Source organism: Phasianus colchicus, chromosome 28 (assembly GCF_987193195.1).
Source record: "Phasianus colchicus chromosome 28, bPhaCol1.hap1.1, whole genome shotgun sequence".
Lineage (NCBI taxonomy): Eukaryota > Metazoa > Chordata > Aves > Galliformes > Phasianidae > Phasianus > Phasianus colchicus.
The window spans coordinates 5,176,688-5,200,252 of record NC_143463.1 but is presented as its reverse complement, the minus strand read 5'-3'; the positions used below and the strand labels follow the sequence as shown (position 1 = coordinate 5,200,252).

Sequence of the window (23,565 nt, the reverse complement as noted above, 5' to 3'; positions counted from 1 at the left end):
TAGTGGCTCCCAAAGGCTGTGCAGCCCAAAGATGCTCTGTCAGTCCTGCCCTGCAGCCCATGCCCACAGAGGTCCCTGAGGCACTGGAAGAGGAGGAGGAGGTTCAGACGAAGGCTCTATGACACACTGTGATCTGATCCTCCTTCTGGGAGGCGTTTCAGCTGTCCGTGTTCACAGTTCAGGATGGTGGGATCTCCCAGCGCTCAGCACAGATCTGCAGGATCGCAGAGCATCCGTGAGCACAGCGGTACCGACGCTGTACTGGGGATGCTGTGCTTATAGGTAAATCCCTGCCTGGGATGAGAGGAGGAGATAAAAGAAGGAAACGGGTTTGCAGGGCATTAATGGGGTAAAGAGAGGGGAAAAAAAAAAGCCAAATCTTGTTTGGGTTACGCTGCAAAACAGCCTCACCCCAAGAAAACATTAAGAAAAATGTAAAACCAACCCAAGTTACTGATGGAGGGGCTCCAAGGCACAGCCAGTTACTGAAGTTTTGCAACATAAATCTTCAATTATTTATTTTCTGAGAGGAGAGGAGCGATGCATCTCCTTCCCCACCAGCTCACAGCCACACGACGTCCCCCCCGCCTCCTGCTTCATCGCCGGGCAGATCCCACCCGGGGCACACATGGAACACAGGGCCACATTTCTAATTATGCCGTCTATTCTCAGGGAAATGGGTTATTTATTAACTCCCTCAGCTTCCCTCTCATTCACTCTCTGCTCTGGTCCCAGCAGCCCAGGGGTTCTCAACAAGAGGAAATTTATGGGGCTTTCTCTGAGCTCCCCCCCCCATCTCCCACCGCCTCTCCCTCCTCTCCCGTCAGCATTACAGGCAATCTCATCACTTTTAATTCAATAACTCGCGGTATAATTACTCCGTAATAACACTATTATCTTAACATTTGCTCAGCAGCTGTGATCCCCTTCCAGCGAGGCGAGGAGGGAGAGGGGGATTCTCCAGGGAGCACAACGGGAGCAGCCGCAGTGCGGGAGAGGGATCCCCACCACCCACCCCAAACAGAGCCCATCTGGAGCCGCGCCACTTCCTGCCTTCCTCAGCTCTGTCCTGCAGGAGAGCAGGGGCTGCTGCGTTGGCGGCTCCGGGGACCACTGAACAGAACCCCCTCCATCGGGGACACAAACAGAACAGAGGGCAGCAGTGCAAGATCCACTGAGATACGTTCTGATACAGCGAGCAGGAGCGCAGGCTTACAGCCATCCATCACAACCAGAGTACGAGCCAGATGATGCAATGCTCACGCATTACCCCAGCTACTGCTCACTGCAAAGAGCGGTGTGAATTTTTAATCCAGAAACCCGTCAGAAAGAGGGCATCCACGATTCCCAACAGCACACTTAGCGATGGGGGAGGAAACTCCTCCAGCCCCACAGCCCAGCACTGAAACAACTCCCGCGTCACACGAGGCCGGAGCAGCCCATCCCCGAGCCCAGCCCTGTGCCGTACCCAGCAGCTCCAGCTGTGGGCTTTCCATGCTATTTCAGCCAGCTACTCACGCAGGCAGAAGCACTCCCACACCAGCACGCAGCACCGAGTCCTGCAGCTCCAGGCTGACGCCCGCGAGGGCAGCCCGGGCTCACCAGGCACTGCAGCACCACCGAGCCGGGATCCCCACCGCCTCCGAGGGGGAAACGCCGTCTGTTGTGATTGATTCCCCATCGCGTAACACGGGGCTGTAATTCCATCACAGCGACTCGGCAATTAAATACATCACGGGAGGAACGTGAGGAAGGTTGGTCGTTAGGAGAGCAAAATGGAATTTCCTCCTATTGTAGCACATTGGTGTGTTTTTTAGTACTGCACGGGGAGATCCTTCCAGTTCCAAACCTGTTGACGTGCCTCCCCCCGCCCCAGCACCAGACCCGTGATGACACATCGCTCCCACACCAGTGGGTTTTGTGCCACTCCATGGGAAACCCGCACAGCAAACGCAGAGGGCCCGGCAGGCACCAGGACCACACAGCTGCCATCCCACCCCGAGCACCGCCGTCACCGACAGCGGCACACAGACCCTCAGTGCCGAACACATCTCTGCGTGGACAGCATTATGTGCAAGTGCTACTGTAATTACATCTACAATAAGGAAAATAAGACAGTTTACGATGCATTATCCAGCCTCTGTTAACAGCTTTTTACACCTATTTAGTTGAAATTTAGCAGAAATGACCAACCCACACCCTGCGATGCTCCCAGCGGAGGTGGCTGTGTCACCCAGCAGGCAGTGGCCATGGCTGGGATGCAGCACTGACTGCTGGCTGCTGTAAACCACCGCACACGAAGGAAGTTTGTTAAATGCCCCATAAACTTTAACGCATTACAGAAACACTTTGAACCAGGAACTTTATTTGGCAATCCACAAAACCACTTCTTGACAGGTAAGGAGCAGCAACTGGGCAGCTCGCTTTAGAAATAACAGGCATGCTTTAATTTCTATAGCCCCAAATGGTGGAATTAGTAAAGGTGGAGTAAAGAATTCTTCAAAGCGAGAGCACCCATGTCAAGATCCACACTGGGAGAAGCTGAGACCCACAGTGATGGGGGCTTTGGGCTTCAGCCCCCGCTTTGCATCCTGGAGTGACCGAGCCTGGATATCACACTGCCTTTGCTCCCTGGTTTTGCTGATTTCCCCCCAAAGCAGGAGGGGAAAAATCACCTCCCCAGGGGACTGATATGAGATCCGAGCCACCCACAGCCCCCATCCGCCCACTGCCAGAGCTGCACTCCGGATCTGTGACTCTTTCCAAAGGAATCTTTTGTCCAACAAAACTTGCTGAGAAACCTAAAATCTACCAGCTGGCTTAAGCATCATTGGCTTTGCATAAAACCTAAAGCCACTTTTAGCATGTCACTCATCTTCCCTATTAAGCGTAATGGAAGCCGTGCGCTCCGTGCTCAGGGCCAGGCAGGGTCTGATCGGCAAGCTCTGATCCTGCACCAGGGACAGGGGATGGGGACAGGGGATGGGGACAGGCGATGGGGACAGCCCCACACACTGCTGCAATTTCCTCCTGTTTTATAGCACACAGTTACTCCATTGCCGGCGCAAGGGAGAAGAAGGGATAGAAATTCATTTTGAATCACAGCTCTACCTGGGGCTAAATCATTTGGATGGCGCGATTTACACATTCCCACCTCTCAGGGCAGTGCATAAAGCACAGCGCGGGCCCATCACTCATTGCAGGATATTGCTCTGGAATGTGCTGTCGAGCGGTTTGATGGCACACAAGCAAGGCTCGCTGCGAGGAACCGGCTGCACTCAGCAAGCAGCGCCTGTGTGACACCCACCTCCAGTAAGAGAAATGGGCTCCTGGAAATGGACTGCAATCCCATCCCTTCCAGGAAGGCAGCGCCGCAGCCATCCTACACGGCAGCCATTCATCTCAGCAGCACCCCGACGCTGCCGCCCAGCTCTGAGCCCCAGCACAGCTCACAGCACCCACAGCACCAACCCCACTGATGGTGGAGAAACAGAACCTTCTGAAACCCAAACTCCAAAGGCAGATCCACCGCTTGGCACTACGGCTGTAGGAACGCGCGGCAGGACAACGGATCTCCCTAGGCAAACCTTTCCCCTTTCCAGCCCAAAAGGAGGGAATTTCCCCTTTTATGCTAAAATAAACTGCCCTTGGGAGGCTTTCAGAATCTGGGATTTTCCCTTCTGCTCAGGGAGCACAGGGGCAGAGCTTTGCGTCCCCAACTCCTGCAGCCCATCTGGTGATGGGGGAAGGACAGACGGACGGGGACACACAGCTTCTGCCACAGAGCGCAGGGAGAGGCTGCTGCTTCCTTAAGTAAAGGATAATGCTTTAATTTAAGCCGATCTCTGGGGATAGGAGAAGGTCACTGGATCCATAGGAAGCAGCAGGGAGCAAACCCACTGACCCCAGCCAGGCAGAGAGGATTCCCGAGGGTGAGGATGTCGGGCGCAGAAGATCAGAGCAGATTTGCTGTGGATTTTTCTCATCCCCTGCCCTAAAAGCACGTCCCTGTGCTTCCTTACAGAGCAAACCAGTGACATTTCCGAGGGGAAGATGGAGAAAATGCTTTCTTCCAACTCCTCCCCCTCTCTCAACCTTCTCTCTGCAGCTTCCAGAAACACACCCCTAATCCCCCCAGCTCTCCCTCTACCTGCAGCAGGCGCTGAAATCCTACCCGTGCCCTCCCCCAGCCCTAATCCCCCCGCCCCCAGCCATCCTGGCACCAGATGGCCACCACAAAGGCAGCACCGGCCATCAAAAAGCCATCAAAAACCAAGGGCCGCGTCCCCCGGGGCAAACACGGGGACAAACCCTGAGCTGCACCCCATCCTGCTGGAAGGCTCTCCCCTCTAGGAGCAGGGATTTAAACCGGGGTCACCGCGGAAAAAATAAAAGGGATTTTATTTTAAACAAATAAATAAATCAGAACCCGAGCAAGACATCTGCGCTCCGTCGGCTGAAGCGGCATCAGCGGCGACTTCGTTCAACACAACGGCCGCGGAGCGCCTCCCGGCAGCCTCGTGCGCCCGCGGCTCCGACCCTCCCGCCGCCGCAGCAGCGGCACTCCGCCAGCCTGCCAGATCACCAGCTGGATGAGCAGCGCTGCCCAACCCGAGCCGGGCCGCCCTCAGAGGCACCACCGCACGGTGCGCTCACAGGAAGGAGCAGAGCGGGGCAACCCCCACCCCGAGCCCCGCACCTCCTCCAGCGCACCGATTTCCTCCTTTTCTCTCTGTCTGACCGGCCTGCTGCCGACAGCACTCCCGTGTCGGGTCCCGCTGGGCACTCCACAGTTTCAAGCTCCATCCTCCCATCGTAGAATCGCAGATCGTAACGCACTTCTGAGCCTTCCCACCTTTCTGAGGGTGAGGGGCAGGCCCGGTGCCCAGCCGGCACGAACCCCACCGAAAACCCACCCACACGCTGTGCCCGCAGAGCCAGCGCCCCGCCGGAGCACAGCAGCAGCCCGCAGATCTCGCTGGGGTTCTCCGTCAGCTCCCGGCTCCATGGGCTGAGCTCTGAGCCCCGAGCACCGCGCCTGAGCTCTGAGCTCTGCCCCAGTCTGCTCCCCCCGCCCAGGGGGCTGAGGTTTGGGGGTCCCACCATGGCTGTCAGTGTAACACCAGGCTTAGTGCTGCTGTTACTGCATCCCTCTATTTACAGATTTACTTCTGTCATCATAACGGATCCTACATAAATTCCACATACTGATTCTGCAACAATGCTGGCTGCTATTACAATAATGATCCCATCTGAATGGCACAGGTACCATTATCAGAAAATCTGTTTGTAACGGAGAATCAACTGCAAAAAGAGGCATTACGCCCAAATGAACTATTTAAGAATTACTGTAAATGGGGGGGAGGGGCGGCCTCCATTCCCGGAGCTGTGATGGGCTGACTGCTGCTCACTGCAAACAGGGACTGAGCCAAATCCGAGGGTGCTGTCCTGCAGCCTGTGAGCTGGTGCTGAAGCTGAGCACGGGGCCACCACCTCTGTGTGGGCCTCAGTACGGCTTCACAACACACGGACAGCAAAGGGCATCATTCAGTGCAGAGACCAAAGCACACCGCGTGAACCTGCGACGTAAGATGTGTGCAACAAGGAGGGTGCTGCACGGTGCAGCTGGCAGATGTCTGTCCCAGCAGATGTCTGTCCCTGCTCACCCACAGCCGTGACACCCCCAGGTGCCTCTGCGGCTTCGTACAGCTGACAGCTGACTGCTCCCAGGAATGGTGCTGGAAGGGCCCTCCTCCTTCCAGGAGAGCTTCCAACAGATGTTCTCCCACCATCAGCATTTAAACAAAGGATGCCCCACACTTTCCACAGTCCCTACTTTCACCATTTCAGTCTTCACACCATTAAAGCAGCACAAAATACACTCAAACATCACAAGCTGACATGTTCCCCGTGCCATGGGACACGCTGTGGTCTCTGCCAGCTCCAAAAGCACAGCCTTGCAGAGAATCCAGCACAGCCGGGGTGCCCGGCTGTAAGCGGGCAGAGCACAGCTGGGGCAGCACCAATGGATGCAGCACCGCCCACCTGCTTAAATCCAACCCAGGTGAGCAGCACCATGAGGTCGTTACAACTGCACAGAAGTCAGCACAAAACGAGTTGCGGCTTCACTGCAGCTGCTGGCAGAGCGATGGCAGGCAGCTCCTCGCTGCTCGGCCCTGCAGGACGCACAGCAGGGGTCCGCCCAGACCCCACTGCTGCCAACTCAGCCCTCCTCGGCCGAGAGCTCCCAACCAGCGCCGCTTCAGCGCCTTTGGCTGCCTTGAGACACTTCACAGAAAGGAGTTACGCATGGCTATCCCCATTTTACAGACAAGGAAGCTCTCAGATTGCCATTTCCCCAAGGCTGTTTTTCTGGCACGCTCCTTAGAGATTAAATCTAGTGAAATAGCTGCGCCGGGGAAGAATCTGTACCTACAGGCCAGACTCAGCAGTGAGGGTAAGGAGGGTGTTTGAAGGCTCTGTGATCAAGGCGACGAAACACGATAAAATGCCAGGCCCTGCTTTTGCAGCTCTCGGGGCAATGAGGGATCTCCTCACACCCTTGCTGTGACGCTCACACCGCCGCCGCTCGGTGCCCCACGTTGAAGGGCTGCCCTCGGCTCACCGCGGTGCCTCCACCTCCCCAGGAGCGGGCAGCTCTCCCAAGCCAAAGGCATCACTGGGTCTCCTCTGCTTCCAATACTTCTGCATGAACACCACCTGTTTGGCTGTGGGGCTCTGTGGGTTTTACTCTGAGGGTGGAAGCAAAAGCAGGGCGGTGGTCCAGAGCCATCCCAGCCCCACACCCCAATGTGAGGGACTGCACCGCCACAGCTCCGCACCGAAGAGCCCGAACAAATCGTTGGAGCAGCACGCATTTCTCACCTCCTCCTTTCTGGGGTGGAAAAATAAACCAACCACACAACCCAACAGCATCCGGCTGTCAGTAAACATCAGCATCGTTCAGCACCGGGGCACTATGGCCCCAAATGCAGAGGGACCCAAACACAGACCCAAACGCACACGGAGGGACCCAAACGCACACCATCTGGGTGCTGGGGGGCCCAGGAGCCCTCTACGAGGGCGGTTCGCTGCTGCCTCCTCCCAGCACAGCAGCCCTGAGCCGGGACCGCTCCGCTGAGCGCTGCTTTTGGGGCGGGGAGAGAGGGAGCACAGAGACGAGGAATCACAACATTAATGTTTGAAACCGCTCTCCATACTGAGCAGCCATCAGCTTCATCTTCACATTTTTTTCCTTAACTGCGGGAGGGTTTTCCGCCAACGAATAAAATACATTTTGATTTCATTTCAAACGTTCCTTTATCGGCTCTGAGTCAGCGCAGCTGCTGCGAACTCCGAGTCGGAGCCCCGACGTCAGCGTTACCTGCGACACAAAACTGCTCTGCCTTCCCCGCAGCGCGGGGTGAAACACGGCCATTTCTCACCGCGCTCCACCCGCACCGCTCCGGCACAAAATGGAGCAGATTTCCCCCGTCTCACGTTTCTCTGGTCGCATTTATGAGTCCGAAGCCGTAAGAAAGGGGCACTGCTCAGCGCCGGGCAGAGCTGCTGCTGCGTCACGGAATAACGGCGACTGCAGCGTGGGAAACAAATGCACGCACACACACTCATACACACACACACACACACACATACACACACACACACACAAAGATGGAGCGCAGAGGAAGGGGTCCCTGCGGGCAGCGCAGGGCCGCGCACATCGCCACGCTTCGCCCCTCGTTTTGCAGAACGGGGGAGCCGAGAACGGGGCCGCACGGCGCGGAGGGCACCGCGTGCAGCCCGGAGGGACGGAGCGCCTTTCCAGACACGCACCGCAAACGAAAGAATCCCTCCGGGCCTGAACGGGCGCACTTACCGGAGCGGCCGCCGTCCCCCGGAGCCTTCGGAGCCATCGGGCGCCGCGACCCCGCGAGCAGCGCGGGCGGAGGGACGGGGAGGAGCCGGGGCGGGGCCGGGGGAGCGGAGCGGAGCGGGGCGGGAGGCCCCGGGCGGGGGGACCGCGGGCAGGGGAGCCTTCGGGGGCGGCGGTGCCGGGCGGGCCTCGCGGCGCCCCGACCCGCACGGCGGTTCCGCCCCGCGGCCGTTCTGCGGAGCCCTCGGGGTTCGGGCGGTGCGCGAGGGCGGCTCCGACCTCCCGGCGCTTTGAAAGGAGCAAAAATTAAAACGGACCCGCCGCCGCCACGAGCCGTGAGCGCCCGCATTTGTTCTGGTTGGGCTCGGCCGCCTGCAGACAGAAGGGGTTCCCGGCCCGGGACGCTGCGGTTCCCATCGCAGGTCGCACAGCAGCGCTCGGTCCGGTCCGGCCGCGCCGCTCCCATCGCACAGCGCCGTTCTGCGCGCACGGACAAAACGCTCTGTTTGTTTCTTTCTCCAATCATCCCAAAGAGTTGGAACCGAACAAAACCCCCAAACACGAAACTCACAACAACAACATTCCTTTCCTTTCCTCCCCTCCCTCCTTCTTTGTTTTTTTTCCTCCCCAACCCCCAACGCTTTTTTTTTTTCATAACGCTGATATTGTTTGCTGTTTTTCGACCGCTCGGAGTTGGAAAGCAGCGGCCGTTGGGGAATTCTGGGCTGAGCTGTGGGTTGGGGCACCGCCTGGAGGAGGGGTCGGGGGGCAAAGAAGGCCACGTGCATTTGTAGAAGAGGAAAAAAAAAAAAAAAAGCCTCAGCGGGGCCCCAGCCGGGCGCACACAGCGCGGGGAGGAGGAACGCGCAGTGCATGGAAGTGAGGATCCAGATTGAAAACAGATGGGATTTCTCTCGCCAACCCGACATCCGAGGCCGCGGGAGGAGGGGTGAAACTTCCCCTCCGGGGCCGGCAGCCAAACGATACGGCCGGGAGGGGCCGAAAAATCCCCGCTCGGTTCAGAATCCCTCCTCGCTGCGTCTGCTGGGGCTCCTGCACGGCAGCGGGCAGCTCACAGAGCCGGGTTGTTTTTAATGCTCCGCGAGGTTTGATTTCACCATTCTGCGTCTGATTCATCTGTTCCCGCTCGCTGGAGCCCAGCCCAGCCTGGCACTCGTTCCTTGCCCCAGGAGACGTTTTGGGGGCATTCTGTGCCCACGCAGGTCCCTCCATATATGCACACGAGGGAAATCTGTGTACGTGCACGTGCCCAGAACCAACCCCACGCCAGCGCAGCGCCCAAAACTGCACGAGGAACAGAAAAGAGGCACCAAAATTCCCCGCGCAGCTGCTCAGCGCCCCGAGCCGCCCGGCCCTGAAGGAGCTGTAAACAAGCGATGCAACGGCCCCGCAGGGCTCGGCGGTGATTCACCCTGCCTTCGCTTGTGGTCGGTTCGGGCAGCGTTCAGCTGCAGCCCCTCCGAGCTGCCCGCTGGCAGAGGCGACCCTGCTGACCCGGGGCCGCGTCCACGAGCACGTCGTGGGACAGAGATTGCAGCGGGACAGCAAAAAGCTCGAGGTGCGTGCGGGCATTGAGCACAGCCCGGCAGGGACGTGGGGTACATTCCCCCCCCCCTCCCCCTCCTAGCAAATTTCACAGCTACTTTACAAACCAGAAACAAAAAGTTAATGGCACGGGCTTGACCGCATATTTTCCAGCGGCTCTGGGAGACCAGCTCTCCGGAGGCCGGCTAACACACACTCTTTTCATTCAGAGCTTTAAATACCCAATTGTGTCTGTTTTCAGCACGCTCATTTTTAGCATTTTAATGATACCGTCTCCAGCTCTCGCCCTCCTTGGATTGGCCACAGACAGAGTTTTTTTTCATTTTTTCCTCCCCGCTTTTTAACATCTCGCGGAGCAAGAGGAGAAGTGGAAAGGGGTGAGCAAGAGGTCACACATTTCTCCTAACCCGAGTGTTTCTGCAGCAGGCAGGGGGTCCCGCTGGGGACGAAGCCCGATCAGCCCCCAGCTGCCCTCACTGCAGGCGCTGGGCGAGCTGCACAGCACCCACAGCACCCACAGCACCCACAGCACCCACAGCCAGCAGTGCCTGCAGCACAGCGAAGCCTCCCTCACCGCCTCGCCCTGGGACAGAGGGTTTGGGGTTTCCCATCGCTTTCTCCCTTTCTCTGTAATCAGAGCTTCCCGGACAGCCCCCCAGCCGTGCCCTTGGCTTGCTGCAGTTCAGTTTTTTCCACTGGAAAGCTGCTAATGGGCTGCGACTGCGTCAGAAGCCCAAAGATTCCCTTGGGAACTGCAGGGAGCACCGAGACACAAAGGCACCGCGGGGCCCCAAAGCCCCACGCATCACCACAAACCGCCCTCCATTGGGTGCTCCAACCGCAGCAGCTCAGCAGATTTTTTGGTCTCCTTTCCACCGAGTAATATCGAAATGATATTTATTAAATTTGCTCTCTAAGTCCCTCAATCTGCTCCGTAATACAGTGAATCTGCGAGGTGGTTTCACTGATCCCGCCTCAATGAGACCAGATTAACGCAGATGATCCCGGCTTTGCGGCTCCTCGTCCCGGGGAGGGTCAGAGGTGGTGCAGAAAGGCAGAACCCGCTGGCAGCTGAGCCGAGGAAACCACGCGGGCTCCGACAGCGATTTCCGAGGTGAATTCCAGGTGGGAGGAGGCGGCACTCAGAGCAGTTTCCAAACCTCCAAAAACCCTTCTGGCCGTTCAGGTCCGCTTCTCTCGCTCCGCTCTCCCTCCTAAGAGCTCTGATTGCACCTTCCCCCATCCCGCTCCCCAGCAAGGAGCCCATTAAATCTAAAGTTAGCTCCATAAAGGTTCATCAGATCCATTATCTCTGCATTCAGCCAGATTATGAAAATCATTAAGATAAGGAGGCACGGAGCCTATTAGCTTCCTGGAGAGGACGCTTTACAATTTTTTTCCTTCTGCTTTCACATTTAATTACCTTAAGTTTCACAGTATTTAATTCCATTTATGAAACCTTTAATATGGAAAAACAAAACAACAACAGAACGGGATCGGCTCACGGTTATGCTGGGCACAGAGCAGGGAATGGAGCAGCCCCACCTCCCCCTGCACAGTGCTCATGGGATGCTCCATGGACCAATGCAAGGTCAGTGTGGAGCATGAGCGTCTATCTGGCTGCATTTGGTCTTCCCAGAGATGCTATTTAGCAATCGTGGCTCCTAACAGAGCAGCACCTGAACCTCCTTATCCTGCAATGGCAAAGAAGCGGAGCGCTCTCTGCCTGAATCCGGCCATCTACAACAGAAGAGAGCAAAGAGCAGAGGCACAGAGCAGGAGGGCTCACTGTGTGCCACCCACGGAAGGGATGGTGGTCCCAAACCTGCAGTGTGAGGGCTGCAGAGCTGCGTTCCCACACAGAGCAGCTCCAAACCTTCCTGCAGGAGGCTTTGAGTTTTCGCACTTTGCAGACCTGGGTAGGCAGCATGCAGAACTTTTCCTGCAGTGCCCACGAGGCACAGCGTGTGGCTACTGCTGCCTTCAAAGTGTCACTGTGCATCCAAACAGGGCCGACGGCTCAACATCCCACCGCCACCTTCCAGAGGAACGAGCCTCAGACTTGGCCTGCATTTGGCATTTGGTTTTTAAATCAGGAATCGCTCTGGAAAAGTAGCACCAGGAAGAAAAAAACAACTTGCTGAAGAGCTCCGCAGCAGCCCATCCACATCCTTTAATATAAAAAAGCTGCTGCTAATTTAAAAAACAAATGTTTAAGCATTTGAGCATGTTTATTTAATTTGTCCTTTTGGTGCCAGAAAAGGCCCCGATCCGCCCGCGCTCCCCATCAGCACAGGACCAGCTCAGAGCTGCAGTGCAGCCACCCATGGGGGGGGGGGGGGGTTTCTCCCAGTCCCCAGAGTGAGTGAAGGCCCTTGGGAACAGCTGAGCCCTGAAGCTGATGCCGTTAAGATGGACATCTGGAGCCAAAGACACGGCTTGGATCCAACCTGCTGCTCACATGTGGCACAAACCAGCTCTCCCTGTTCCTCCATAGGCAGTGAGGTTTCAGCTCAGCAGATGCTCTTTCACAGCTCCACTCACAAAGACTCCGTGCACAGGGACAGGGGAACCCCGAGCCCCACATACCCACCTGCAAGGGGCTGCTGCTGCCTCATCACAGCAAGATGCCTGTGGCCAACCTTCCACCCCACACAATTAAACACCAGAGACTTAAAAACACAGCTGTCGCTCAATTTAAACGTCCAGAATGCCCATCAGTTCTTGGTTTATGTTTCTCAATATCGGCCCCACAGCCCCTCCCAGCCACCTCCCGCCTGACCCCTCACACCCACCCCATCCCCACTCACACCGCCTGCACTCCTCCATCAGCACTGAGCTCTGGAGGGACTTTCCCCACGTTCCTCCCCAAGCCCTGCCAGCAGCGAGCTAAATGCAGATCTGCTTTCACACCCACCCACCAGCCGGGCGCCCAGCGAAGGTTTGTCAGCAGGAGGAGCTGCGCTCCCCACGTGGGCACCCAAGCGGCCCCATGCACTGTATTTTGCTGGGGAGGAGAAAATTCACCATCACCAAAAAAAAACAACTAACCCAAAACGCAGCACAGCAGATACCACCTCCATCCTCCCCGATGCTGAACGGGCCCAAGGATGGAGCCAAACACCTCTTGGTCAACCTCTGGAGGGCAAACCCAGAGCAGCCGACAGCCCAGCAGCCCCAGGTGATGCTCTCACCCAGGGACAGCGTGGTCTCCTCAGGTTCTCTGACACCTTCTGAGAAGCTCTTGGATTCAACATGAGTTTAGTGCTGAGCTCCTAAGGAAGGATGGCTCTGTGTGTTCCCATTTTACAGATGAGAAAATTCAAGATGCGATGGAAAACCATGACTGCTATGGCAGGCAGCCATGCAGGACCCCATCCTGCTCCCAATGGCTCTTTTTCCAACAGCCAGCACCACGCAGGGCAGCTCCACCAAGAGCACTTCTGCAAAGCCAGGAAAGCTTCCAGAGGAGCAGTGACACAGGACAGCGGTCCCACAGACAGTGCAGATTTTCAGTGGATCCCCAGACACCCACAGGGTCCCAACTCTTGGAGCACAGGGAGGTGCCATGGAGGCTGCAGGCACAGCCCAGCTCACTGCCTGCTTCCCCCAGGGCCAGCAGGAATGGCGATGCCTTGCAGCAGGAGCACAGGAGCGTGAGCAAACCCATCATGAGCAAGAACTCAATTCTGCCCATCGTTATCACTGGCTTTAACAAACAGCTTTTGGGGATGGCAGGTACTTTATTAATTTTTCCCCTGTGCAGCGTGCAGGATGATTGAAGAAATCACCGGCCTGTTGATTTGTTTGCCTCCCCAGCCCAAAATAACTAGCTATTTATTTTTAAATAGCAGGATGCATCAAATCCTTAAATCAAGGCAACGGATCCAGGAGGACGTGCCACACACACACACACACACCAAGGCACCAGAGCCTGGGCAGAAGGTTCAGCCCTGTCCTCTCAGCTGGTGACGAGCCGTGCCCAAGGCTCGCACATGCATTCAGATATAGGAAGCACAAAAGGCATTTCCCCCTTTGCCAATGGGTCCCTTCTGGCAGCTGTGCTCCTGGTGGCCCTGCTGGGCCTGCTGTCGCTGTGCCCAAGCTCTGCTCTGCTTCCAACCCAGGGAGGGACACTGGTCTCAAAGAAAACACCCAGCTTTGGGCTTTGTAGCACATCCCCAATGTTTGGGGCAGTGAGGATTCGCTCCTGTCCACTCTGCCAGTCTGGTACGCAGGAAGATTCAGGATCCCCATTTTGCCTTCCCACAGGGTTGTTCCAGCAGTGAAAATCAGCTCAGAGCAGCAGATGCACGAGGAGCCAGAGCTCATTGGCTGGAACACTGCTGGGGCTTTCTGCTGTTGCAAGGACTGTGCTGTCCATGTCCCCTGGGGATGGTTGGGGACATCCAGCCCAGTGACACACAGAATGTCCCCAGTGCAGCTCTGCTGAGCAACAACATCCTGGGGATTCAAGGAAAGAGCTTCTCAAGTCAGACAACTCCAGAAGAAACCACACAAGGAGCTTTGGTGTCCTCATCCTGTAGGTCCCACAGATGACCTTCTGCCCCAGAGCCCATCCATGGCCATGGGCAGATCTAGGGATGGGGCACCCACAGCTCTGGGCAGTGTTGGGGCTTCACTGCCCTCCGAGTGCAGAATTCTGACCTCAGTCTCCCCCCCAGCCCAGCATCACCCTCACAGAGACTCCAGGAAAGCAGGGAGCAGGCTCTCCCCATGCTTGCTCAGAGAGCCTCTTTGTTTGTTTTCTTCCTTTTCTCTTAATTTAGAAATAAAGGAAAAAGGCGGGGAAAGCAACTTTGCCATTCCCCAGGGACCCAGGGCTCTCCATGCCAATCCCCAGACGGGGTTAAACAGCATTAAGTCAAACCAGAGCCCTGCAGCAGAAGCACGAAAGCGAAGGAAATAACCTCCTCCTGCACACACAGTGCTTCTCACTCCCCAGGGATGGCAGGAAGGAGCCGGGGCTGCACATCTCCTGCTGTCACGTGCGGTGTAGACACTGCTGGGTGATGCAGAAGCAGGCACTGTGCAGCCCCACTCCCACCCACATCCCCTCACCTTCCAGCCCCATCCATCGCTGCCCGCACAGAAGGGTCCTCTGAGCTGAAAGCTGAAGCTCCAGGTTAACAAATCCAGTTTGTCAGACACAAAAGCCAATGTGTTTCATCTGTGTTGGCTTTATCTTTATGAAATTATTCAGACATTCAAGACGTGAAATGTCACCGTGTCGCTTGGTGGCAGCTGAGGGCACAGAGCTGGAAAGGTCAGGAGAAGCTCTTCAGGAGCCACCCCAGCTCTGCACAAAGGGACCCGCTGGGCACAAGAAGGCTGTCAGCCCATGCCCCAGCAGCTGCAAGCCCAACTCCAAAGAAACCCTTCAGATCATCCCCACCTCTTTGGTTTTCCATGCAGCCCACTGCTCCGTTCAGGCCAGTGCACCAGAGGGTCAAGCTGCCAGAGGGTGCAGCCCACGGGCTGTGCCGTGGTCACCCACAGGTGTCACCTCCCACAGGAAGAGCTGCAGAGAGACACCCGTGGCCCCACACCTGGTCACTCCACGGCCCCGGGGGTGCAAGCATCAGAATGGAATGCAGCCATCATTGTGCTGCGCCCAGCTCCGCTCCGTCCCACCTGGGAGCACAGCAGCAGGGTCATCCTCACCCTGAGGGTGCCAAGCTGTGCTTTGGCATTCTGGAAGAAATCAGTCTTCTTGTCAGCATCGCACAACAAACCCTTCAGTTGCACGGAGGAAGGAGGCAGCAGGAAACTCTGCTGCTGCTCAGCCGCCCTGAGCCCAGCTGTGTGCAGAGCTCCCACAAGGCGGTCAGGGCGCAGAGCTGCCGGGTGCTGCAGACGAGCAGCGCCCAAACGCCACGCAGATCCCAGCGGTCCAAAGTCATGGAGCCATTCCTCCCGCTGACACGTTTTGCAGCAGGACAGAAACACACTGCACGTGTGAGGACGTGGACAACAGAGAGCAACAGAGGAGACAGGAAATCCCGAAGCAGAGGATTCAGGTTGTTCTGGGTCAAATGCAGACGAGGAAGCGGAGGTGGAGGGAGAGCAAAAGCCCTTTTTTGCAGAAAAAGCAGCACAAGGAGTAAAGTTTGTAGCGAGGGCCGCTGGGGACATGCAGGGTGCTGGCTCTGATGCTGCAGGTCAGGAAGGCAGAACTGCCAGAACCGCTCCGGAGCCTCCAGGCTCCTTCCCAGCAGCGCTCAGAGGCCGATCAGCCAACGGCTCTCCCCGTGGAAGCGGAGCAGTGCATCCAGGACCACCACTGCACAGATGAAAGAAATCCACCTCTGGCACTGCAGGTTCCCCTTGCTTCAGGGAGCAGGCGTGGGGACGGCAGACATCGAGCTCCTCCACCGAACAGCAGCCCTTCCTCAGCATACAGCCAGTGGGAAGGAAGGAGGCGAGCAGCACTTTGAACGACGCTCCACGGCGGCTGGTGACGCAGCGGCCATCACGCTGTGAGAGGTGCTGGGAGGAGGAGAGGAGCCCCGGCCTCTCCTGGGCACCACAGCGCTGTCGGGTCCAGCTCCTGCCTGCTGCCTCCTCTGCTCTGCACTCCATGGGAAGGAGGGTAAAAGGCTCCATCTGAGCAGCACAAGCCCTGCTGTGTGTGTGGACATCGCTGTGCCTTTTGCTGCAGATGGGACCAGGAGCAACCCTGCAAGTGGAGGCAGCCTGGAGGGCGCAGCCCCATCGACACCGTGCCCAAATGCAGCATGAAGGGCTGTGTTTGAGGGGCCCTCCAGAAATCCCACAGCAGAAAGCTCTGCCATGTACCAACAGGGACACCAGGTTACATCCCAGCCACTGCTGTGTCGGAGCCCTGCACAGAAACAGCTCCGTGCAACCACCACTGACAGCCTTGGGAAAAGCACATTTGCTTCTTGCCTCATTTATCAGCCAGGCGAGCGATTCTCCACGCACAGACAGGGCAGGAGAGCAGGAACACAGCCCCGAGACACCTTCTCCTAGCTCTAAAAATGTATTCATTATCCTCAGGCGGCTTCTGGCAGGGCGGGGAGATCACTCTCCGATTAGAGATGTTTATCAGTTAGCTATAATGAAGGTGGGACACTGACACTGTGATGAATATTATTTTTCGGTAAAATTTAAATGAAAAGATCCATCACCCCGAGCAGAAGATCAGCACTGAGCGGAGCGGCTCCACGACCAAAGCTGTACTGCAGATCTGCATCACCTTAATTTCTGTGCTGGAAGAGGAGCAGCGGATAAAGAGAAGCGCTCTGCGTGTCCGACGCGTGCAGCAAAGCAGCACTGAGGGCGACGCGCGGGCGCTGCGAGCAGCAGCACTGCTGTGCTATTAGCGGAGCGGGGCTGGACGCTGGCAGCTGATGCTCAGCACTGAGTGCCCTCGGAAGCAGGATGCCGTTCAGGCTCTTGTGCACAACACCGCAGGATGTGGAGGGGAAGGGTTACGGAGCGGCTTTTCCCTTAAGTGAAATATTGCTGCTGGCTCAATGGAAGCAGGAGGTTCCTCTCTCCTGGGAGGAAGCTATCAGAAACCACTCTCCCTCCCAGAGCAGCAAGTCCGCCTTTTGCTACCTGTTGCACTTTGCAATCAGGTAAAAGAGTGCAAGAAGACACTAAAAAGCAAGGGAGGATGCAGCAGCACACAGAACACCAGAAACACTGCGAGCTGCTGCAATCCAGGCACGAAGGCATTACACATTCCCCTGAATTTTAAATACAGAGCATTATGACTGGCATCCTCACAACTGCCACAGCAGCCTCAGCACTACAGCTTTTATGGTAATTTGCAGGGAGTTACCCACAAGGCACTGCAGAGATTTTCTTGGCAGCCATCCTAAACTAATTTTTATAGGTTAGTGTACGGTTATACATAAACGTTTAAGAAAAATAAAATGGCGACTCGTAGGGAAGGAGGCGACCGGGGGCTGCGGCACCAGGACAGCAGTGCGGACATTGGGGGAACAGTGCTGTGCCAGCCCAGGAAGGGGAGCATGGGACACAAACCCGAACCAAACACGGCCGTACCACCGGGATGCCCGCATCCGCATCGCCCTGTGCCTTCGTCCGAGCGCCCCGCACCAGCGCTGCCCTGCGCAAGGCTCCCGGTGCAGGGCTGAGGCACCTGGTCCCCACCTTCCCCCGTTCCCACTGAGGTGCACGGAGGGGACAGGAGTCCTCCCAGGGGACGATGGTTTGTTGATGGAACCCACAGCCCACCCAGCGGGCTGCCGGAAAACGCCTCTCCTGTGCTTCGGCACCAAACGCTCCCCCCTGCCGTCCCTGGGAAAAGCTCCGCACCGCCGGCCCACAGACGGCCACGGCTCTGCCCGGGCAGCCCCGCGCGGGGACAAAGGGCAGCACGGCCCACCTGAGCGCCCAGCGGGAAGCGACTGCCTCTCCTGCACGGTGCTCAGAGCCGCTGCAAAGCCCCCACAGCGCCCCGCTCAGCCCCTGCTGCTGTGCGGGTGGAAGCAGAGCCCAGCGGCCGGCAGCGCTGCAAACAAAGGAAAGCAGCGGGAGGGACGCCGTGCTCAGGGCCAGGCAGAGGCAGCAGCACCCGTGCTTCGTGGAAACGGAGCAAACGCTCGAAAACGTCGGAGTGAAGATCAGTTGGAAAAGAGCCGTTTCCTGTGGGCTTTGCGTTGATGCACACACGTGTTTGCAGGTAGTCAGCCTCTGCTCTCTTCACAAAAGCAAAATGGAGGGAAGCGCGATCTCCAGGGAGCGATAAATAAAGACTCTGGAGAAAAGAACCTTTCGGGCTTGGAGCATCTGTGGAATTATTAACAGCGCTGATTTCAATATGGGGATGCCATGAAGACAAAAACAATTGTCAGCTCAAAGGGAGAGATGCTAAGATACGACCAGAGCAGCACAAAGAGGCGACGAGCTGAATTTTACACAAGGCTGCTGTTTTTCCTGAGACAGATCATTGCGTTCTGCAAGGCATGCACACACCGGCACGTTGTTCTCTGCCAGCTATGTGCAATCCCTGATGGGTGCTTGCAGTGAGCACAGCAGTGGGAGAGGTGCTGCCCTCCCCCAGATGGGAGCACTTTGCCTCCAGCTCCGTGCCTTCTCCCCCAGCACAGGGCTGCCCCACATCACCGCAGCGCACCGGGCGCTCGCTGCCCGCAAACAGCACCGGAGCATCTCTGGAGTTGGGACCCAGCACATCTCAACTCATCCCTCAGTCAGGATGTGAAAAGCATCACCCTGCAGGAACAAGGCAGCAAGCACTTCAGGGAGCGGATTACTCCCAGAGCATGAGCAGACCAGCCTGCCTGCTGTACTCTTAAACTGGCACACCGGATAAAACTCGCAGCCCAGAAGTGGGGCACCAGCCATATTCCTGCACCAGAGCCCAGCAGGCTGCACCACGGCTGTCCCAGCTGCGAAGCAGACGGACAGCAGCACCACCACCACCACCAGGCTCTGTGCTCCATGCAAACACCGAAGGGCTCCGAGAGCCACACGGAGACAGGGCAGCAGAGCTCTGAGCCAGGCAGTGCAGTCAGAGCCTGCTGCCCACAGACACCCGCTGCTGGGAGTCACTCAGCCGCCGCGTCCCTGCTGTGCTGCACATCCCCACCTTTGGGCTCTGCTATCCTGGCTGCTCACACCGCAGCCCACCGCTCTGATGTAAGCCAGCGCCACGTAAAGCAAGAACCTAAAAACAAGGCTGTAAACAAGTGATTCAGCTGCTGCTTTGCAGAACCAGCCCTGCCGGAGCCCCCAGGAGCTGGGCAGGAATGGCCACAGGCTTCCGAACCCAAACCATCACACCTGACCGCAGCCCGACCTCCTGTGATTTACGCAGCTGTTAAAGCAATTGAGGTGTTCACATTATATCGGTCGCCTGGCCCGCTTTAATTTGATTGGTTTTTAAACCTGTTTAGACAAACAATCTGCTTTCTAATCTAGAGCAGCTCTTAATTGTGCAAGTGTTGCCAGGGAACTGGAGTGGGAACATGGACGCTTATTTCTGTGAAGATGTTCCAAGTGCCACAGCCAGAGGGGTAACGATGTTAGGAAGAAGGCATTGCTAAAAACCACATCTCAGGGCAGGGGCTGCAGATGCTCACCATGCCCACACAGCTCCAAAACCTCACAATGCTGCACACAGTTCACCTCCAAAGCTGCTCCAATCCCAGTGCAGGAACACAGTGAGTCCCAAACAGCCCAGGGCAGCAGCAGGGGGTCCATATGGGGAGATTGGAGCCGAGAGGTCTCCTGGATTAAAAAGAGTTTAAAAGAAAACTGTTACGTCAGGAGGGCAACGTTCCTTTTCCAGATGCTGGGGCTGTGCTGGACGTGGCCATCTGCAAAGAGCTCTGTGTGTAGGGCATGCAGCTCCACAAGGGTTTGTGCAGATGGGCAGCAAATAGTCTGACAGTGCAGGCTGCAAGTGCAAAGCACCAAGCTCAATTAATTACAAAGCCAGGCCAATGGCAGCCAAGCTGGAAGAAAAGTTCAAGAGAACTATGCCAGAGCAGACCCAGAAGTCCCAGGTTTATAAGGTGAAGGACAGGAGAGAAGAAGAAAAAGAAAGAAAATACAACTTCCAGTTTGCTGGGCTGTGGTGTCAAAAGAAAAACAACCAAAAAAATCAGTCAAGTTACAAAGCAAACCATCAGAAAGAGAGGACAAGAGCAGAAAGGGTCTAACGAAGACAGCCCTAAAGTGGTCCCAGCTCACTGCCCTGCTCTGTGGGAAGGGAGCTGGATGGAGCTCTGCCACTGCAGGGCTCCCAGTTGTAACCCAGCAGCTGTGAGCAGTGCTGTTGCCAGCAGCAGCGCAGCCCATCCGCACAGCCGCTCCCATGGAAGCGCCGCCGGCTCTGCGCTGCAGCAACGAGAGCTGCAGAGCCCTCAGCTGAGCATCACCTGCAGCACAGAGTTGGGAACATCTGCTCTGTTTGGGCAGCGATAGCCAACTTCATTTACAGACTGTCCTTTTTTTGGGGCGAGAGTCATGAATTATGTGCATGTTCTTAACAACTGCATAAGAAGAATTTAAAGCTCAAAGTTCAGCAACTGTGGATTAAACTTCTTAGCAGCTTCTTAGCAGCACTCTGTAATGCAGCAGAGTATCCCCTCTCATTTCCATAAGCTCAGATCCGCCTGCAGTTCATCCCTGCATCCCACACTCAGAACTTTGTCATCTCTGCAACACAAGAGGAAGAACTTCCACCTGGGAGCAGGGAAAGGAGCACTTTCATTTGGGAGCACAGAGGGTTCCGATGAGTCCCAGCAGCACAGACGTGTGGAAAAGGGGACAAACACTGCACGCCCACTGCCTTGGGCTGCAGCTCTTCCATGCTGCCATGGTGGTCATTAAGACTTCCTTCATCATCACCTGCTTAATTGGGAACTCCTCGCAGGGTGGTGCTGTGCTGAGCCCTGCAGCCCAGCGCCTTCAGCCCCACCGTGGGCTCCAGCACTGCAGCAACACCAAGGGCCTCGTGGCAAAGGGGCACATCTCCCTGCTGGCAGGATCTGCCCGGTGCAGGCCGCCCTTCAGCTTTTGGGCAGCCAGCAGAGCCTTCCTGCAGGCAGGGTGTGGGGGAGGACAGCCATTGGGGACGCCCACCCACAGCAGTCTGTGTAGCAGCGTGGGCACCACAGGGAAAGCGAGCACAGGGCCCGGCGGACCCGTACACAGCTCCTGGTGGCAATGCCAACACCAGATGATGAGGCAGGGAGGACTGGAGGCCATAATGCCCTCAGCCACAGCCCATCACCCCGGGCACACAGAGCTCCCCGCTGCCTCCACCACACAGCACCACTTCAGCTGGAAGCTTCTCCTTCTGCATTACTCAAAGTATTTATGACTTTTCCCATTTGAAATATGGGCCCTTACCACCACGCACAGGAAGGAGGAGGAGAGTGCCAGCAAACTCATTAATGGAGAAGTCAGTCTGGCAGGGAGCAATTAACGGCTTCCAATCGCCAGCTCTGCAGGAGGAGGGTGTTTCACAGCTCAGCACACGGCTCCACGCACACAGGGATGAGCGGTGAGGAGGGAAACAGACCCCCATCGCCCCAAAAAGCACCAGCCAGCCCCACTGCCACCGGGCACCACCATCGGGCAGGGCAACAACGGGAGCGTGCTTCATAGGGAGCAAATCCCAACGGTTGTGCTGCCGCGGACACACGGCGCCCAGAGCGGGGCCAGACCCCCCTTTGCTGCGGGGCGTCCCGTCGTGCCCACGCGTTGTCCCGAGCGGAGCCGGGCTGCACGGAGCGCGCACAGCAGGCACTGAGCGTGCACCGAAGCCCTGCAAATACAGCGGAAGTTTTCGTCCCGGAAGGACCATGGAGGCTCCCGTCGTGCTCCCCATCACCCCCATGGGGTTCTCCAGCTGGAAAAACCCCAACCGAAAAGTGCTCTTCCTCTCGCTCTCAGCAAACGCTTCTGCAAACGCTGCCCGAGGGGCGGCCGAGTCCCCGCACCTCCCACACATCGCCCCTCCACCAGCACCGATCCCCGTTATCCCGCGACCGCTCCCTCAGCACCACAGCGGATCCTCCCCGCCAGGCGCCCCGCACCGGCCGCTCCCGGCGCGGATTTCAGCGCAACGCCGCCGGGCGGGTGGGAAACGGCCTCGGGCACCGCGCCCGGACCCCCCCGAGCCACGTCCCGCGGAAGGGGAAAAGCAGCGGATAACGGCAAAAATAACCGAACGCGACGGCACAGCCGCCCCCGTCGCAGGGAAAGGGACCCCCCCGAGCCGCGGCATCGCCCCGCCGGCATCGCCGGCCCCGAGCTGCGGGCGGTGGGACGCGGCACAGAGGGGAGGCGAGGACAATGGACACCATCGGGGGCGGCAGAGAAAGGGAGCTCCGTCGTCCGAAAGGCGGAGGGAGCGCAGCGAGGGGGCGGAAAAGCGGCAGAGAGGGGAGCGGAGCACAGCGCGGAACGCAGCGCGGGGAGCGGACGCGCCCCAGGAACCCCCCGCGGTGCCGCTGACCGCCCCCCGCCGGCGGGGCTCCCATCCCTACCCGCGGTCCCGGGGCTCCGGCGCGCCCCCTCCCATCCCCGTCCCCCGCTACAGCCCCCCCGCCGCTCGGCGCCACCGCCCCCGTCCCCACAGCGAGCCCCCGGGGAGCCGCCCGCCCCTCGTCCCCCGTTACGGGGCCGCAACGCCCTCCCCCCCCGCACCGCACCGCGCACCGCGCCCGCACCGCACGGCGCTCCCCGTACCTGGCGGCGCGGCCGCCCGCTGCCATGCCGGCCGGTGGAGGGGCGCCGAGGGCCGCGGCCGCGCTCCTCCCGCTCGCTCGCCTCCGCCCTCCGCCCGGCGGCTGCGCTGGGGCCGCGGCGCGGGGACACTGCGGCGCGAGCTCCCGCCCGCCGCCGGCCACTCGCACAGGTGATGTCATTCCCCGAGCCGCCGCCGCCTGACGTCACCGCGGGGCGGGGCCCCTCCGGGGGCGCGGGGGGCGACGTCACCGCGGGGGCGAGGCGCGCTGCCGGGGGCGGGGCCGCGCCTTTAAGGGGGCCGCGCCTTTAAGGGGGCCGCGCGCACGCCGAGCACGTGGCGGTGCGGCCGCGAGGCCCGCGCGCGGCGGGGCGGGGATCGGGGCGGAACCGCGCACGTGGCGGTGACGGCGGTGACGTCAAGACGCCCGGTGGGTCCTGGCCGGGCAAAGCTGCGGCTGCGGCGCCTGGCTGCGGCTGCGGGGCGCGGCTCCCGTCAGCGGCGGTTCTCCTCTTTAACGTGGTTGTCCTCTTTAACGTATTTCCTTTATTAATAAGGGGTTGGCGTTCATTGCATTTCCACGTTCAACGCGTTACCGTTATTTCGCGCCTTATTCGATGCGTTTCTCCTGTTGTATCCGAATGTATTCCCCACATCAAATACACTTTATTCAATATATTTCTCCTATTTTATGTATTTGCCATATTTAATGTATTTCCAATATTAAATATTACCCATTTCTGACATTTTGTATTTTCAATACATTCTCCCCTATGATTCAATTCTCATATTTCGTTTCTGCTGTTTCATAACTGCTCCTGTTCTGTACATTTCTCATTTTTGAATGCAAAAAAAAATTACAAAAAAAAAAAAAAAAGGTGGGGGG

The 23,565-nt window shown here is 57.8% G+C and overlaps 1 protein-coding gene across 15 annotated transcripts in view; it reads right to left on the bottom strand.

Annotated features, from left to right (window-relative positions):
- The window catches only part of PTPRS (protein tyrosine phosphatase receptor type S), a 124,269-nt gene extending 101,447 nt beyond the window's left edge, over positions 1–22,822 (bottom strand). For 6 of the 15 annotated variants that reach the window (XM_090126178.1, XM_090126179.1, XM_031603963.2 and 3 more), the window contains exon 1: positions 7,880–7,975. The gene's annotated coding sequence lies outside the window, so the exon portion shown is untranslated. Of the gene's footprint in view, positions 1–7,879; positions 7,977–22,681 lie in introns of those variants that run through there. The other 9 variants (XM_090126186.1, XM_090126174.1, XM_090126176.1 and 6 more) reach the window with 3 other exon arrangements.
- Between the last annotated feature and the right edge of the window lie 743 nt (positions 22,823–23,565).